General features: G+C 39.2%; 1 protein-coding gene across 2 annotated transcripts in view; it reads left to right on the top strand.

The window, feature by feature from the left end:
* The first annotated feature begins 8,828 nt into the window (after positions 1-8,828).
* SNX9 (sorting nexin 9) overlaps positions 8,829-19,803 on the top strand; it is a 97,294-nt gene continuing 86,319 nt past the window's right edge. The window contains exon 1 of one of the 2 annotated variants that reach the window (XM_030498869.1): positions 8,829-8,941. The gene's annotated coding sequence lies outside the window, so the exon portion shown is untranslated. Of the gene's footprint in view, positions 8,942-19,081; positions 19,347-19,803 lie in introns of those variants that run through there. The other variant, XM_030498870.1, reaches the window with a different exon arrangement.

The following is a 19,803-nucleotide window of genomic DNA, read 5'->3' as shown; positions in this document are numbered from 1 at the left end:
TATGTGTACAGTTATCCTTGCACAGTTTCCCTGGGGAAAGAGGGGGATATAATGACTTGTTGACATAATTTGTAAAATTTGACTGGAATATGTTTACGTAATAAAACCAGAGCTATGAAGGAAGAGCTGGTTACAATTAGGATTGCTTCAGCATCGCTTATGGTTTTGTTTGAGATGTGTATTTGTTCCCATAAGTCTTTATTTAGAAACAGTAGAGTTAGCCTCTGCTTGGACTGTAATTTTATGTTCCTTATCATATGGTTAAAGGTGAGGGGCTTAAGATTCAAGATACAGACAGACAGCTGTCTGGACAGTGAAGTAATCTTAAATGGCTAACAATAGACTGTAGGTGCCCCCAGCCTCCATCCTTCGTTTGTATTTGTCCTTTATTTTAAATAGAATTCTTGATTTCATAGGATTATTCTGTGCTTTTCTGTGCCTTTTAGTTTTGTTTAATTAAAACACAATGAAAAATGTTTTTCCTTTAATATTTTAAATTGAAATCTTGATTTCATAGAATTCCTCTGTGCTTTTTTTTTTTTTAATTAAAGCGCAACAGAAAGGTTGAAGTTATTTTTATAATTATTTTTTGCGATAGCTGAAGAGAACCTTAGTTAAACTGAGAAAGTTTAATAGCTTTAATACTGTATTTACCATGGTTTTCAGGATATGGAACCTAGATTCTTCTGTTCTCAGGATAAACTAAATGCAGAATGTGCTTTATCTGATGCTTCTACTGCATGAAAGCATTCACCAGTTAAGAAATGTAACAGCTCTGTATTATTCACCGTGGTCATTCACTGACACCAAGCTAAAAAACCTTTTGATTTTACTTTCATTGTTGAAATTGAGGGCAGTCAGCCTGCAGAAAATCAGTCGCCCGCGCTATCGAAGCTTCAGACAAGCTACTGACAAAACCGGTGCTCCTCTAAGATTTCATAAGCAGTCTATTTCTATAATTGAGGATGCTAGCATTGACCTAATTCAGCGTGTTTTAACATAGCAACACTTTCTGTCTGTAAGTGCCGTAATGGGTCCACCAAAGAAGCTCTGGCAGACGAGTCTGTCCCAGCTGTTGGAGCCACCCACCCAGCATTTTCCTGAAGCTCAGGCAGTCTCGAATTCTTTCCAACAGCAAAATTGTAGTGACTGACGTGTCCCAATTGGCTGGTTTCCCAGTAAGCCCCAAGTATCAGCACTTAATTCTGTGCCTGCTCTTGAAGAGTCAGTGATGCTCATTTTCCTGAATTCATCTTTCCCTGACGTGTCTTCTCATCTGTGAGGCCATTTACATCTGCATTAAAGTAGATGACAATTGAGGGCTGGAGATACTGGTCTCATAGGCCTGGGTAAGGAATCCGAGCTTTGAGTTTATAGACGAGTACTTGATCGAATCATTATTTCACAGGTGGCTGTGGGTAGTTAACTGTGGATGCATTACTCACTACACGGAAGGGCAAGTCAAATATTCTTGATGTAGTATCAAAACTTTCTAGTTGTAGCAGTAATGATGAGGATCACTATTTTAAGAAAGTTGTTCTTTTTAAGTCTCCCTGAAATACCCGAGGGGTATGGAGCTTTCAAGAATATCAACTTTGTGACAACATTTGTATGTCATTGCCACTGGGGAGTAGTGCAGAAAGCTGCACTTCAGCTCTGTGCATTCAATAGAATTAGTGTCAGTTTTAACATGAAATGGAAGGGAGAAGAACAGGATTAGCGTCTTTGTGCTGCTTTCCTTGTGCTCATGCTTTTCACCATCATTGTTTGAACCTTCTGTTTTGTTTATAAGTGAGATGTGAAAATTACCTAACAAATTAGAAACAGATGTGCTGCTCCAAACAGATGTGCTAGTTATGTACTTGTTCAGGTGACTTTTTTCTTCCTTTAGTTTTTAAGATGTGAGCTTTATGTTTTTAACATGCTGCCTATGTTTTTAAATTTGCCATTTGAGAAGAAATTAAATACTTTGAATTTGTTTATATATTTATATCACCCTTATTTTAAATCTGTTTCCCCACCCATCTGTCTTGTTTTTTAAATGGTGACTGCCTTGTGAGGACATCTGCTGGAAGATTTCAGAACTAAGTTTATTAACCCATAAGGTGTGGTAATTGCAGTCTTCGATTGACAGCAGGCAGTGATTTAGCAGCAGATTGATCGAAGAGGTGCCTCTAACAGGGTTTTGGTCCATTCCCCTCACCTCCATCACTGCTGTCTTCCATAGTGGGTGCTCCCTTCATTGGAAATTTTACGTACGTCTGGAATGAGTCAGCAAAGTAACTCTTCATCACCTGCTCTACAGATTTGATTATTTTATTTTACTTTGTTTGAACTATGATTACAAAGCATGCACACTAGGCATCCAAAATGATAATCCTAGTGAATGCTGCACAGGGTTTTTTCCTGGTTTTTTTTCCTTTGACAATTACTATACTAATACTAAATAGCTCTTTCCATGTTTGTCGGATTTATAAATGTAGAATTGAAGTGAAAGTTGATATTTTCAGAAAAAGATTGGGGTTTTTTTCTTAAAAACCTAAAATCTTTGAATGTGTAAAAACTGGTTAGTTTATCTGAAAAAAATATTTATTCTGCTGTGGGTTTTTTAAATAACATTTTTCCCTTCTAGGTGTCTATATAATATTCTATGTAGAATGAAATACAGTGCTTCATAAAATGTTTTTAAGGGCTCTTTATTCTTGTGATTTCTAAAAGACATTTCTATTTTAAAAGGGGGGTTTATATTCATATCGGTTAAACGGTAATGTAATAAATGTCAATATTATTGTATTTTTGTATTACAGTGCATCCTTTATCAACTTTTAATCTGTTCATGTTAACTGGTGATATAGACAGATGTATTTCTGCATAAAGTAGTTAATACATTCATTAAAAATAATCTCTGGATAGAAGATTAGCTGTTTTGCAGTTGATCCTAGTGAATGATCCTAGAAGCAGCAAACTGATCTCATAAACCCAAAGACCTGTGGCTTAGCAGTATGTGTTACAAGCGAGGTGACCAAATTGTGATACTGCAGATTTTGTATTTGTTTAAATCTATGCAATAAGTATAATAATTCACGGTAAGTAAATTATTGCCTAATGTTCAAAACACTAAACGAAGGAACATCTCTGCAGAACTAACCAAACTGAGCTTCTGTTTGTCTTTTAGTTCCCAAATTCAGTACAGCTTGAAGAACAACTCACCAATGTTATTGAGGGATCTAATCTTTACTTTGGTTCTCTTCTGGTTTAAATTATATGTGGGAACTGTCATGGGGTTTTGTTGTTTGGGGATTTTTGTTTGTTTGTTTGTTTGTTTGTTTTTCCCTTCCTCCTCTTACCAGCAGTGGCACCCTGAAGATGAACATGGTGTGCTCGGCCATGGGCCAGCCTGACGTTTTAGAAATCAGTTGCTGCCTGAGTGATTTTAGTGGCTGAAGTGAAAGGAGGTAGTGTATTTCAGCGCACTTTCAGATATCCTTAGGCCCAAAATATGAGTGGAATGTGTTTTAGGCAGTTGCATATAGATTTAGTTCACTTAAACTAGAACTGTCCTAGTTTTTGGGATCCAACCCAGGGCTTCCTGGGTTTCATTGTCTGCCTGTGAAGACATCTGGCTGAGTGCACTGCCTGGACTTCCAAAAGACTTGTGAGATTAAGTGAACTGTTTAAATCTGTGCAAATCTAGATTAATTCTGAGCTGATGGAGTAAGAACAGTTCTATCACCAGAAGGCAACTATCTGCTAACATTCAACTAAAGAATTTGAAAGCTCGTCACAGACAATGCAGGGTGAGGAGCAGAACAACTTTCCCATGTTATCAGAAGATAAAATAGAAGTTTGTTTCTAAGGTTGGAGAGGACAAGAATAATAAGATGAAAGGGAGAAGACTGAGTGAAAGCAGAAGGGAGAAGATTAGTAGGTGACATGGAGGAAAAGAATTACCTGTAAGCTGGGGGGGGGAGGGGGGTGTATAAACAAAAAAGCCACATGGTGGGGGGGAGAGGACAGCTGTCAATATTAATCAAGCAAAATTAAAAAAAAAATAGCTTACTGGTATTCAAATATGTTTGTGAGAAATTTCTTAAAAATTCTGGAGAAAAAAGTAAGATAAATAAGGTCAAGCTTTGAGAGAAAGCAACTATAAGATTATAAGAAAAATGTGAGGAGTTGGTCTGCCCTCAAGCTCCCCTCCCCTAATATGTTTTCCTACTTCTGTTTTGAAAATACACCTGTAAATATAAAAAAAAAAAAAGTGAAATCTTGGTCCCTTTGAACTTGATGGGAAGCTTAAGATATTAACCATGCTAAAAATGGTAATTGCTTTAGCATTTTGCATTTCTATACTGATAATTGTTTTAGCATTCTATATTTCCACACCAGAAGTGCTGTGGCACTGGGGAAATGAATGGTGTACGGTTCTGTGTTTCTTGGTGATGCCTTCATTAAATTTGCTTATTTTAACTAAGAGTGTTTTCCTAAGGAGGAGTCTCACCAATTGGTCCTGAAACCTGCAATTCAGTCGGAGCTTCTGTGACTGGTGTGCAAATAGATACTAAGACTACGGGCTACATAAACTTTGTTTACAAACCAAAAAGATCTGTCCTACAGAGATACATTTACTTTGCAGTATATACTGTAGTCAGTTCCACTGACAATAAAATGTTAATGTCAGTGTTATCTTGATGTATTTTATGCTCTTCCAACTTCAGCTACATTGCCTCTTCTGAAAACTTGGAAAACAAAGCTAATTTTAACCCCATTATAATTTAAATCTTCCCAAACCTGAAGCTGGTAACAGCTGCTGGGACTTAACCTGTGTGCATTTAGGTTATAGAAAGGAGACAGAGGGACCACCTTAGTCAACTTGGCTGAGCTGTCTGTGGTGTGAGAATGCTTGGAGCCTTTCTTGAGCTCTTCTTGAAAGCACCATGTACAATTGAGAAAAGGCTATGAATTAGCAGGCTCAAAAGTATCTCACTTTGGCATTACGCTCTATAGTCTGTCCATAGCAATCTGCAGGGATCTGATTGCGCTGGGGACCGCCAGTTGGGAAGTGGAAGATAAAGTGGACAATGTGGATGTTGTACTTGTTAGGGAATGAACTTCACAGAACGATGAAGGTGGTGGCACTGGAAGTGTTTGTATAAATGGTACAAGTAAGTGATTCCTGTTGCATATGTGTTCGCTAAGCATGAGGTTTTTGGTAGCAAAGTGTTAAAATTCTAAGACTCATTTCCTGAGCCTCCTACACTGTCAGGAGAGTGAGCAGTAGGGTACAAAGGGTTCACACAGTTTGTCACCAGGGGTGGCAAGCAGAAAAGGCCTTGACTGTGTGCAAGCATTGTTCAGCAATAACTAAAACATCCCTGTGTTGTCAGCACTGTTTTCAGCACAAATCCAAAACTTAGCCCCATACCAGCTATCATGAAGAGAATTAACTACCGCAGCCGAAACCAGCACACATAGTTTGCAGGTGAACCACACCTTTGTTGCAATAAAAAGAAAATTGGTTATGAGATTTCTAATTCCTGCTACATGCCTTGTTATAGCATGGCAGCTGATTGTGGCCATTGGCTGGAATAGGAAGGGTGGAGCTCCTGGCTGAAATCCTAGTTTATCCACAGCAGGATAAGCTTTCTTTTTTTTCCTCTCTTTTTACAAAGTGCTAGGTTTCTTTCTGGGTAGGCCACAGAAAATTAAAAGCATGCTCAGTAGTGCTGACCAACTGGCTAAGTTTCTAGCGTGCAGAAGATACTCAATATTTTTGTGTACTTGGTTTCCTTCCTAAATTGAAGCAAAAAACAAGGTTCTGAAGTTTCCACGGATTCTGAAAACTTCAATTGAAAAACCTTTTGGAACACAAATGGTGTTTAATCTTTAATAGCATGTTTATGTATTTAGTATTTAATTTATTATCTATATGACTTTTCATCTCTATTGAAGTATTTAAAGAACATCGCAGAGTCCTACTGTTTTCATATTCACAATGTCTATCTTTTATTATAGTTATATTTGAAGAAGAAAACAAGGTTAAATGCTTTATTCCATAATCGCATGAGTAGCAGCTGTTTCTAATATTCTTACCTTACTCTTGAGTACTTTTTCTCCTATGCCAGAGATTAACATCCTCTTCCATCCCTAAATCAGTATTCTGTAATACATCATACCTTTTCTTTTTTTAATTATTTAATAATCAAACTTCTGATAGAATGAGTCAGGAATACTAAAAACGGTTTACATAAATTGGAAAAAAAAAAACCCTAAACTGATACTATTTTTTAGTACTTGTGTCACATTGTCTATTACTGCACAATAGTAATAGAACTAGTGCAGTTGGTATGAAATTACTTGCTCTAGATTACAGATTCTGATATGAAAAAGAAGCAGAGAAAATTCCTGTTTTCCATTTCGGGGTATCATCTTTTGCATTCCATCCTCCTGTTTCCTCACCTCCTCAGAAAATGCTGGGCCAAATGAGTTCAGGATCCTCCAGTCTGGCAGATAGATGCATCTGACTCAGCCTTTACCCCCTTGGTCACCCCACCCTTCTATGTGATTACCAGCACCCTGGTGCGCCACTTCCCTTCCTTCTGCAGCCCCTGAGAAACCCTCAGCCTGCAACAAAACAAGCCCAGCTTCCTACTGCTCTTTCACGCGGGGATGCTCTTGAAACTAAGGCTGTCATTGAGCTCACCAGGGAGTGTTCCTGGAGGGCACAGCAGGCACACAGGAGCAGAAGGAGCGTCTCAGATGCTCATTTTCATGAAAAGCACAAGAGTTTTTTTACTTTCAAGACCTTTCTGTATAATTTGATTGAAATACATTCTTATTTAGGGGCATGGAGACAGAGACACACACTGACCATGCACTTGCATAGGAAACCAGGCTGAGAAAAAGAAATTATAAAAAATTTGTGTTGACATGATAAAATAGGTTATGGGAAAGACATATATGGGTGAGGCTTATATCCAGAACTCTTTGACTAAATGCCTGGGCCTGAATCTCTTCTGGCCTTTGGTTCTGTATGTATCCATATTAGTATTTTATTACACTCTGAAATTAATTTTCCTTTTATCTCTGCTTAGCACTTCAGCTCATATTATGGAGCAGTCTTGTAATACAAACTAGACTTCCTTTAAATATAAAATAAACCAGAAGATAGATACCAGCAGCATACCTAGTGCAATTGAAATGCTAAGAGGACCCGACTAGAGCTAGTCCAGAGTTTCTATCTTTAAGACACAAACAAACAGTGCGGCCATTAAGTTGTCAGCACCAAATGTCTTGTTACAGAAATCTATGCATATCAAGCTCACTACTTGTGAAAATAGATGTAACCACAGGGAAATCTAGCCCAACAAACTTGTATTGTTCCTCTGGTTCATGATGCTGAAGGTGTGCTCTTCCTTATTTAAAAAAAAAAAAAAGTATCAAAATACCCAGTGTCTGTCAAAATCAGCTTTTGTGAATATATAGGATGTTTCCTTAAAATAATAAAAAAAAAAAAAGTAATTCTTAAATGAGGAAGGCATTAACAGTGTGCCCAGAAAATGCTCCTGGAATTTTGTCGAGTGCAAGACTAAATCACATGCACTTCAGGGATGTGTGTTCAGTAGCATCACGTACCTCCGTAAGCTGCTCATTCACTCTGACAGCCTGCTTTCTGGAAATCTTAGGGCCTGATTTCATGTACATATCAGTTTCATTAGTTCATGAGCCTTAACATGAATTATTATAAAAAGGTGGCTTCTGCTGGTAAGGCTTTGTTTTAATTTGTGCTGATCTATTTGAGGAGATTAAAGAATGTATTGTTTTATTTATGATGTCGTTTCTGAATTATGGCAGGTTTTGTTCCTCTCCTATCTGCTCAATAGTCAGTTGCTCTGATCCTACATTCTTGACATATAATAATTAGTGATCCTGATGCCTGAGGAATGGGTTCATGGTTTGAGACTGATGGTTGCATTTCTTTTTCCTACACGTTTCCACTGGCTGTAATGACAATAGCATCCTACAGAATTTTATTAACATGTTTTTTCAAGGGTAAGTAAAGGAGCACAGCACTGATTAGAATACATACATAAAATGTCTTAAAGATATGCATTTCTCTCACTGACTGTAAGGAAAGAACATCAGATTGCATTAGAGAAAATAGAAACATGCTGTAGTGTGTTAGATGTTATCTAGTCTCATATGAGTAGTATCACATTCATACAAACTGATACTTGTCTGTGGTTACTAGTATTAGTGGGAATATAAAGCAATAGCAGTTTAAAGAGGGAGCCTCAAAGTCTTTAATTTGGTGTCTTTCCACTGAGATATACATCAACAAGTTGATAATAGCACCAGTACAGTGACAGAAGCATTGCATATATGTTATGAGGAAGTGGAGGATGCTGCATAGAGCATGCTATATGATTCTTGATGTCTGTCTGCAAACTAAGCACACGTACAGGCCTGAAAATTACAACTTGTTAGTACTTTGCCTTACTCTAGATTTTAGCTGTTGACCCAGCATGCTATTTGTTTTATCGGTGCTTGAACATCTGCATTATAAACATTTTTTATTTTTTGTATTGTTCATACCAAGAATTCTGTACTCAAACACACTGTAAGTAATCAGTCTCAAAACAGGAATTTCTCTCGTGCTTTTTCTGAAGCTGGCTTTTGTTTATTTCTCATAGGGGAAAAAAAAAAAAAAGGGGCTTATCTTTGATACAAAAAGCAATTTTCTCCATTTCCCCACTCGGGGACTCAGCCATACCCGAGACTAATGAGTTTTGTTTTGCTGCTCTGTGGTTTGGTGGTAACCTGCAGGACTTGCACAGGCACCAGCAGGTTATCTGTTCCCAGCTGCAGCCTTGTGTGCTGCTCATCTGCACAACCCATGCTGACTGGTAGCTGGGTCTGACCATTGCCCTGAAGTGGACTGGTAAGTAGGAGCCAGGTGCTGGTTCTCGCTTGCTGACATATTACAGTTTAAAGAATAGTAGCGCTCTCAAAAAAAAAAGAGCTTTTCAAATCATTCTCCAGGGTTATAATTAGGCAGGTTTATATAACTAAAATGTTTGAGTGCTAACATGCTGTAAAGAACATGCAGTGTAAAATTATTAGTTATTAAGATTAATTTTACAATTTTCAAGTAATTTAGAAATATAAGTATATGTGTGTCTTTGTGTGAAATTTCTGTTTAGGTGCTGGTAAGTTTAGATAAGGCATGGAACTTCCAATAAGAAAAATACAGCTCAGAGGACAAAATCTCTGACCCAGCCCCACTTAAAGGATTTGTATGTATTTAGTTTTTACCTTTTCAGGGGTACATAAATGGCAAATACAGTGTTGGTGTAACATTATTTTTTGATACACATAGACTTTTGTAATTAAGTGAGACATATTTTTTGAACAAGGTAAAAGATAAAAGGAACAGGGTACTATTCTTGTGTGTAGAAAGTCTGGTTGGTTTTTTTTTTAAACATAGCTTTTCAACACTGTCTATTATATCGGAGAATGAATAACCCAAATCAACAATAGAACAAATATCCAGGTTTGATGTCCACCAAGGTGCTGTGCTGACTTCACAGAGCCAGGGTGCTGTCCAAAGACAGTGGTGTAGAATCTGAGGTGTTTTTTCTGTCCTCACAGATTTAGGCAGTGTTTTGCTTCATTATGCTCAATGGTAAATCTTTTTCTAATGGACAATGCAATTAGTTGCAGTTCTCCCCAAGGAACAGGAAATATTTTTGGGCTTCTTTTCTGTCATTTGAGTTGCATGAATACTTAACCTCTACAAGTTCTCCTGTAGTTTCTTCTTCTAGGTGGCAATTCTGGATGTTGCTCTGCCCCGCTTTGGTTTTCTGATTTGTCATAAGGAGGATATTCTACTAGGAAGTTTCTTCTAAAGGAACATTAAGCAGTTTCCTCTCTTGGTTTCTTGTTGGATCATCTATAAACAAAGTTTCAGTATGAACAGTTTTGCATGTTCAGGTCTTAAGCTGTAAGACGGTGAGGTCTGCAGCCTTCCACTGGGTCTCAAATGTCACATCTTCTCTTTGAGACTTCATATGCTTTTTTTTCCCCCTTGCTTTCTAAGTTTCCTTAGTGAACATAGGAATTTAGAGGTATAACAAAGACACAGATGTATTTATGATCAAGTGAGCAGATAAATGTTAACTTTTTCTGCTGTTGCATGAACTGAAAAATGTTTTCCCCACAGTTGCATACTTATCAAAGAATAGGGGAATAATGAGATTGCAATAGGTTGTCAATGAAATATATTTCAAAAACAGACAAAAAGCCACATTCAGTTCACATGGCAAAAGAGCTGCCATGGGGCTCATGGGAGCCATTTCTGGGCTTTTTAAGTAGTCTTTTTTTCTGGCCACACTCACCTTTGCCATGTGCAGTTAAAGATCGCTTGTCAGCACTACTGTGGTCAGTGTCTGTAATTGCTTCCTAAATTGGAAAGACACTAATTTTGAGTCTAAGCTAGGAGATGGAAGAATATATTGTCATCTCCTCTTCACTTGAAGGCCTTGGAGTATGAACCTCCTGCCCAAGACTCATATTTTCTGTGATTCTTGTCACTCGTCGTATCGCTGCAGAGGGTTATTGTGGTCCAGCTGCCAGGCTCTGCGTTGGTCCTTGCTGAACTTCACAGGGATCCTGTCAGCCCTCCAGCCTGCCTCAGGCTCGCTGAATGCCAGCCCTGCTCCCAGCACATGAACTGAACACGCACCTACACCCCTCCATACAGCAGCTTGTTGTCATCATTCTCTGGTAGCTTCGAGGTTATTAGGAGGATGCACGCCTGCATGCACACACGCAACCTCAGGATGATTGCTTAAGTCTATTTTTTCTTAGAAAACTCTTCTACACCATCCATACAATTTTGTTTTATGCTTTGATTTTCTTCACATGAAAGTCCACTATAGCTTGGACTTTCAGCCATGTATGTCTAATGCTGACTAATATCTGGTTTTGTTTTCCTGATCAAAGAAAGTATGCCATAAAATAGAGCTTCTTCCAGTGTACTTCTGCAGCTCCCCAGTGTTTCTGAATTTTATCTGAAGTAACTCCTGTGAAGCTCATTTGAAAGTCTGCTGAAAGCTTCGAGATAGCAGAGTACTTTGTGTAAGTGGCTAAACCTATAAATGATTTAATACCTGTCTTTCCAGAAGGGATGAAGCTACGTTATGTGTTCTATAATTCAGAAAATACTTAACACTTGAGTGAACAGGCACATACAAAAAGAAACATGATTCACCCAGTATTAGAGCAAATCTGCTGCTTGTAATATTTTTTCTTTCATCATTGTTCAATGTTCATCACTCTGTATTCGGTAATGTCAGGGATGAAGGATTATGCACAGAGGTCTAGAAGGCATTAGGAACAGTAACAACCTTGTTTAATTGTAGTGTTACATTGAAGCAGTTAAAAGTTACTGGATTATAAAAACAAATGTTTGTTTTTTCTTTCAGAATAACTGCTTGTTTCAGTGCAGTTGAGTTCAGTGATGTGCCTGTTCAGTCCTACAGAAAATGTAATGGTTTCTAATTTAATTACAACATTTTGTAATCTGGCATCAATGTAAACCTATTTACTCAACTGTTCTTGTAAAACATTAATCTGAGGCAACAGCGATTCAATCCTTGGCAGATAGTGTTTGTACCAGTACTCTGCAGTGACGGGAGTTACATGCACCTGTGAACTAGTAAACTTACTACATTTTGCTATCCTCCCTCTCTCATTTACTGTTTTAATGTTGCCCTCATTAAATTCTGGGATTTGGAGTTTTTATGTGTCTTTTATTATTTCCAAGAAAGTGAGAAGCCTTTGTGTCTCCCAGGAAATTAGCTGATTTTTTTCTGCTTGAAGCCTCCCAGTCTCAAAACTGGGGTAATTTGTTCTCATTTAACCCATGTCCTAGGCTCTGGGAACTGAAAGTTTAGCTCTATGAGGAAGTGAAATGTAGTTTGTAAGAGTGGGGTTTTGTTTTCCACCCTCATTTTCACTGTGAGGAAACTAAATGACAGGTGTGTGGCCCACTAAAATTGTTAAGCTGGTATTAGTACTGCAGAAGATTATGTTTCACAGAAAGCAAAAGATATGGGTTGAAAGTGTTAAACCTCAGGTTAAATTGCTGGAAGGGCCCCTGAAAGCATCTCACCCATCCTTGTGTCCCAACACATACAAATACCTGTTTCTGTAACACCTGAACCATTTTTGCTTATACAGTGTGTAATGAGGGAGGTTTTACAACCTCTCTAGGCTCACACCTTCTGTTGCTTCAGTAGCCTCACCATCAGGCACGTTTTCTTAGTGTCTAAATTGCATCTCCTGCAAGGTAACTCATTGCCATTAGTCTGGCCATTAGGGCCTTGTTGGGCAGACGGCTTTTCTCAGCACTGGCAGCTTGGGCTAACACGCCATTGGTTCACCCTGGTGGGGCTCCAGCTCCTTGGCCATGCTCATTCCCCTTCTCCCAGCTCTCACCAGGCCAGCAGCACCCCCTAAGGTGCAAGGCATGTGGAAAGCCAAATCTGAGGCTCTGAGCCCTAAATTCTTTACAGAAGAACTGCTATCCAGCCAGCTTTTCTTGCTTGAGCCGTGTGCTTCACTGTTTCCATGAGACACTTGCAGCTGTTCTGTTAAAAAGGAGTAACTGTAGTTATTTATGGAGGCTTGTGAGGCTTGATTAATTCTGCTTGGAAAGGTCTTTAATGGAACAACTTAGAGATGATTTGGAACATCTTACTGAATTTGATTTGATTTTGATTTTTTTTTTTTTTCCTAAGCTGCAATAGAGGTGAAGAAAAGCTGGACAAGCACTTAGATCCTACTGACTTGCCTGAAAGCATAGGGAAGATGATGGAAATTTTAAATAACTTAGTGGGTGCATTGTGACAGTCTATTTATGCCAGCTTATCCAAAATTCGTAAGACAACTGGTATGATTCTTTGGAAAGAAATCTTGTCTTCGTCATGCGGTTGTGATGAAATTTCAGTAGAACGCAGCTATTGTGGAGGACTTCATTTTCCAGGACTTCATTTCTCACTAATGAGAGTCTGTTGGCAATGATCATGTAAGTCTTACATAAGACAACACTGCACAGTGACAGGAGAGGCAGTACGCTGGTACATCTCTGTCGGTTACTCTCAGCTAAAGCGCTCTCGGAAAAGCTACAAAGCTGGATGGATTGTGTATATGGTCTTGGTAGTTCCTGTGCTCTGGAAAAGGGATATTTGTGTGAAGTATTTGTGTGATGGTCTGACCACGCATTGATTATCTCATTCTGCGTATAACATGAGTGTCATGTCTTTTCCTTGTTCAGAAGTGGTAGTCTGTTCGGAAACTGATGGGGGAAGAGAAGGGAGAACATAGGGAAGGGAGAAAAGGAGGAGCATATCTTGTATTTCTACAGGGATGAACTGATACCTGTTTTAAGTCTAGGTAAGGAGGTTATTTGTACATGATTCCGCACTTTAGGATGTGTTGTGCTGAAATCATTTGGATATATGGAGCCTGCTTCACTTCTACATGTGAGTTCTGCTTGCTCAGCATATGGAGTAAACAGAGTTTACCCTCCAGCAGCTGCCTCCTGATACTTCTGGGGAAAGGACCTTAAAACCAGCCCTTCCCAGGCTTTCACCCCAGACAAAACCACAGCAATAGCAAATACCTAGCCAAATGCAACATAATATGGAATTTTAAGCCACCCACCAGTTACAATGCGTTTGTGGATTTATAATGTTCAGTTAGTCCCTCAGGCTTCCTTCTCAGTCATGGGGAATACCAGTGCTCCTCAGTAATGCTCCACTAAGTGCCGAGTCTGCTGTTCTGGTGTGCAATATCCTGGGGCTCGGCTGTCCCAGCTGTGATCATTCTTCCTCTGAGCACACAAACAAGGGTCCTTAGCTCCCTCCCTTCCCATGCTGGAGATGCAGCTTGCTTCTACGAGAGAGATTTATTGCTGCATTCATTTATTTATCACAGAGCTTGAATTCAGCAGTGTTACTCATGTCCTTTGTTTGATGAGAGGCTGCATAGGGTGAGAAGGTTGCTACTCATCACTGGCAGGTAGGACATGCCGTATGCTGTGGTTCATGCAGTGCTATTAGGGCATTTAAAGGATTTGAAAGGGAGCTCTAAGGAGGGGGTGAAAGATGTGTAGGCAAGAAACTTCGGGTACATGCACCTCCTGCCCTAAACAGGCAACTACATTTCCAACAGTTCAGTCTTTTCCAAAGTAATTTCCATTATTATTTACAAATGGCTTGATGGGGTAAGAACAGATAGTTGCAGAGGAAAAAAGAAGTGTGGAAGGCAGAGCCTAGACTGCAAGTTGGGCTCTGGTTCGACTCAGCACTAGGTAGAAAAGTGCTTTTGAAGACTGATGTCTCAGCGAGCAGAGGTGAAAGTAAAAGACGTCAGAAATTATTGACCTGGAAAAATCAGAGCTCTGAACTGGCCACTTGGCTCAAGCTAGAGATTACACAGGGAATAATAATTTTTAAAAAGTAGGAAAGAAAAATTATAATAACCATTGCTGTGGAAATTGATACTTCACAAACCCTCAAACCTCATGATCTTTCAGGCTGTGTTTCTTCTTGTAAATTGGAAAGCGGTGAAAGCCCTGTTCTAAATAGAAGGCAATAGTACTAACAGTTTTCTGTAAGGTTGGGAACTATTTAAGGCACATCTGCACAGTAATCATAGGATAATTAATCTTTACGTTCAGTCAGTAAAGCATCTGGAGTAAGTGTGCTGTGCAGACTTACGTTTAGTGACTGAGTCGTAGGACTCGGGAAGCTTGATCGCTAACTTGTAAGTTGTTTATTGTCATCATGTTTACTGTACCAAATGTTCTACAAACTGGTTAGGTTCATCTTGGGAGCTAATGTTGTGTTACAATACAAAGATGCAGTTCCCAGGCAGAAAAGCAATTTTGCTTAATCTTCTATTTCCTCATACATAAAATGTGGCTTCTTGCTCCCTCCCTTTCTCCCTAGAGAAGAGTTATGTTTAGTTAAATATACTTACTACAATGAAAACACATACCAATGATTTTGAATTTGAGAATTCTGGGGTTCAGGTTTATCATGTTTTGCAGTCCCCAGGTGTTCTAGGTCTATGGAGTAACTGTACTGTGGTGTGGTTTAAGTATACTGCATTATGGAATTGATATGGATCAAATATTTTTCACACAAGCATTTACCGTATGTATTTAGTATGTGCAAGTGGCAGCATATTTCTTAGGAGGAATACATTTCCTATGTTTCACTGCTGAAAGAAAGTTTGCGGTAACTTGGGCCGTATGTTAAATGCTGTACAGGGAGAGCTAATGATAGCTAAGCTATCAAGAGAATAAGGTCTAATGGTTTCCAAACTCTATTTCTCAGACTGCCTACAATTTTTGAACTTTAGTAAGTTTTGAACTTTAGTCGTCCATAAAATAAGAAACTATGAACTGTTCTTGTTTGCTGCTGCCGTGGTTGCTGCACTGAACTTAAAAGAAGACCAGTTTTTAAATTTCTGTTAGATTTATTACCTTGGTAAGAAACAAATGGCTGTTATTGTCACAGGGATGGTATCAGTCACTAGGAGAAGGGAGAGCAGTTATTTTCACGGTCTATGAACAGAACTGAAAACCTCTGGCTCTGCCAGGCTGTCCCAGGCAATGTTTCTCCAGTGTCTTCAGTGTAGGCAGCTGAGCTGAAACCTGTCCCTGCTCTTTGAGAATCTGTGGGGACAGGTTGCAGCCCTGGTTCAGAGGATCTCGGTGCAGCTCTGTTGACTTCATTATAAATCTGTCCTTCAGGTTGCTGAGGTTCAAACATGCCAAGACGTTGAAAAGCTAAATCTTGTTTCTCGTCCCCCCACTGCCTCTCCAAGGCATCAGGGAAGCACTTTTCTGAGGCATGTTGCTGCCACCTTCCAGATCCTGAAACAGTGTTTATGGAGTCCTTATTGCTTATACCACAGTGCAAAAGAGATGAGTCTTACATGATAATCATAGGCTAGATTGTGCAGCTGTGGTGGGAGACTGTGCAAAAGTGACTTCAAACTCTCTGCTGCCCCAGCCCGTGACAGATGCAAGTTCTGCCACCCTGTGAGTAGCAGGTTGGTGCCCTACACATCACAGCAGCCCAGGCTTAGCTGATTATATCTTCAGGAATCTAGTGCAGCAGTAAAGAGCTGGCAGAGTACAAGGATCCAGGCTTCCTCATCCAAGAGGAACACAGTGCAGATGCTACACAGTCATGATGCCACTGGAGATTTACCCTCCAGTGTGGAGACCTTGCAATGACATTATACCTAGAGCTTTTTAGTGCTGCCAGAGTAGTTCAAAGCAGTGACCATGCAAGCTAGAGTCCCCTTTTAAGCACATAGGGTTGGAAGAGCAGAGGAAATATTCTGACTTTTCATATTTGGACTGTGACCTGAATGAATATATCTCATTGTTGGCATAGATCAACTATATTCACTAATGTCTGGCAGACTTCTTTGCTGAGAGAGTTGAGAAGCAGTGATAAAATGGTATTGCCATAATGCCAAGACTGGCCGTAGAAGATGCAAAATAGGAAAGGGAAGACAAGTGGCCCTCCAGCTTCCTTCCTTTGCAGTCTAGATCTAACCATCCCCAATGTGGAGAGCAAGTTTCTAAGTATGCCAGTAACTATGACTTCTCCCACACCTTCATGGTTATCCAGAGCTGAACATGTGCCTATGCTGTAGCTCTCCTTGTTACTGGCCTTGTAGATTGTCATTATTACCTCCTAAGAGTATGAAAAACATTATTTTCTCTGATCTGCATTTCTGCATGGTACACAGGTCTATATCCTTAACAGAGTCTTACTTCTTTTATCCTTTCAACCCACATTTCCAGATGATTCAGATACCTTCATGTTATATAAAATTACTACAACTTTGAATGGAAGATACATGTTATTTTCAGTCCATTTTTAAATCATATTGAAGTTTGAATGACAATTTTCCAGGTTGTAGCTTTTATTATTTTATTTATTATTATTTTATTTATTATTATTATTGATTGATTGTTTGGGTTCTTTTGATAATATAATAGCTTGAAAAGAGAGGAGGAGTTGTGACTTCAGTCAGCTGCTGGCAGTGATATATGCCTACAATAGACACAGGGGAATGAGGACCAGCTGTATCTGCTTGGCTTGCAACTGCTCTCCCAGTGCCCAGATGAACAAGAAAAGATGCCAGCAGCTCAGTGAATTCTATTTCATTCTGAAGCATTTGCTCTATACAAATTACCTTACGAAACCAAAAATTAATAACTTCTTTCCTACTGAAAATGACAGTGAACAGCAAAGAACTTTCCTAAATTAAGTTAATTTCAGCAAACTTCAGGAAAAAATCAGGTTTTATCTTGCTCTTTCACTGAAATTAAAAAGCTGTCATGTAGAAAAGTTTTGAAGAATAGCATAGTCCTCTTCCCCAAAAATCAACTAGTAGATCGAATCTGTTCAAAACAAACTGAATTTACATATTTATTCTGATTTAATTCCTTGAGAGCAGCAGAGGTGGCATCTTGTAGTGTCCTAATAAATCATTTAGGCTAATTCAGTCAGGGCTGGTTTCACATGAAAAGGTTCCTGAAACTGGTTAATTTCTTTATTTCCTTATTAATCAGGATATTTTAATCAGTTTAAGATGTCTCTGTACAAGTAATAAAATAGGAAGTCAGAGCAAGTTTCAGAAGTAGAACTATGTGTTACTATAAGTTACAAATTTAAACTTTGCCTCTTCTTTAGACTTAATGACAAATACAGCGTAGAACTAGACCAACCAGTCACATTTGTTTGCAATGGCCAGGAGGAAGATGCACTACATCCTGCCATGAGCAGCAAGGAAATAATCTTTTCCAGGACATGCAGGCCTGAGATGTGAAGCCTGATGATTTTTAGCTATTTAATAACATCCAGGATGATGGTGTTCATTTTTTTTTTAAAAAGAAAAAAAAAAAAAAGGGTGATTTTGTGTATCCCTAGAAAATTCCAATGCTTTTGATTCCTACTAAGATCTTGGCACTTGTGATATGTGTGGTCGTGGGTTTCCCTAACTACTCAATACACACTGTCTCCCTAAAAATAACTTTTTAAACTTTAGTCCCTCACTTTTGATCTCCATATTAAAACTCTGGTTTTGTTGGTGGGTTTTGGTTTGGTTTTTATTTTTTTTGGTATTTGGGTTGTGTTTTGGTTTTGTTGTTTTGTTGTGGGTTTTTTTTTCCCCATTGCCTTCAGAAGTAAAGCAAATAGATGCATTGCTTGTCCAAGGTTCGTTTATGGTACTAGTTCATCACTAGTTCATCACTGAATTTAGGCTTACTGTAATTTGCTTACAGATAGACACATGCAGGGCCAGTTCTTGAGAGCAGGAGTCCTTACAGACCATATACAGATTTCTCAGCTCTTCCCATTCAGAAGAATAGCTCAGGACACCCTGGGCCGTCTCCAGAAACAGCTTCCTTCAGGACTTGCATCCAGTTAAGTCACTTAGGAAAAAATAAGTGTTAAGCATCAATCTCTGTTCTTGAGATTTGCCCCCAGGCAAACCCCATCAAAACTCCTTTTATGCTACCTGGGCTGCAGAGGTGAACAGGGGGTTCCTTTTGTGCAGCTGCCTGGCAGTACAATTAACTGTGGTTCTTTAGCCATCAAAGTGTGCATTTAAATGTATAAAACCTTCTTCAGCAGAGGCTGAGAGAACATACATTAAGCTCTCCATAGAGCACTTTTCACCATAAAGCAGACAGATCACTTCTTGCAGGACACTTTCATAGTGCCTGCACTGGAAGCTACAGTGAGTGCCTCCATGCATGTCGTTTTGACTTCTGGCCTCCTGATATTTGTGCAGCAGTGGCAGAAGCCAGTATCTGTCACTCAGGCCCTGTGCTCAGCCTTTGATGGGTTGTTTGCTTTTAGAGTATATTTCTGTAAACCCACAGGGGTTCCAGCTAATGCGGTTGTATTCCAGAGAGCTTTAATTATGCCCATGCTTTTCCTTTCCTCTCCCCTTGTGCCTTCTTTTAGTGAAATAAGACCCCCTGATCAGAAGGGCAAGAAAGATTGACCAAGGCTGATCACAACAGGCTCTGGGAGAAATGCTCGGGCTTTCTGTAAAGACAGTAAAGAAAGCCATGCTCACTTATTTAACAGTGAAAGTATTTTGGATTCTGCCTTCTCTAGATGACAAGCTGTAGACAATAAAAGGGGATTGATCATGCTGTATATTCTGTCTTCTAAAGGTGCAGTTGGTGTATTGTCTCTTCAGGGTGTATTTGCAACAGAGAACCTCAGATTAACAAGGTAGGATCATTAATATACCCCATTTTGCTTTACTTTTGAGTCTGGAGTTTCAGTTTTCTGCCTGCCAGACTTTTTGCTGTCCTCTCCTGCTTCAGCCTGACTATGTGCAATCGCCTTCCCAAATGTTAAGCTCTATTAAGTAACTACCACTTCAGAGCCAACCTGAGTCCTAACAGATTGCAAACCCACTGTGAAGCAGAATGCCCTTCCGCATGAGGCTGGACAACATTCATATTCCAGATTGCAGCTTGTTTCATATAATTATGCATGTGTTTGATATGAGTATATGAATTTATAGGATAGTATATATAGTATGATTTTTCATGTAAAATTAATGTGATTTAATACACGTAACCCGTTACTGCAGGCATGGTATTAATTAAATCACTTCAGTGCAGTATAGCCTCTGTGAAGAACAGCTTGCCCATACCCTAATTGTGAAACAGATAGTGAGTTA

This window comes from Strigops habroptila, chromosome 10, assembly GCF_004027225.2.
Source record: "Strigops habroptila isolate Jane chromosome 10, bStrHab1.2.pri, whole genome shotgun sequence".
Classification (NCBI taxonomy): domain Eukaryota; kingdom Metazoa; phylum Chordata; class Aves; order Psittaciformes; family Psittacidae; genus Strigops; species Strigops habroptila.
This window is presented reverse-complemented; position numbering and strand designations above follow the sequence as displayed.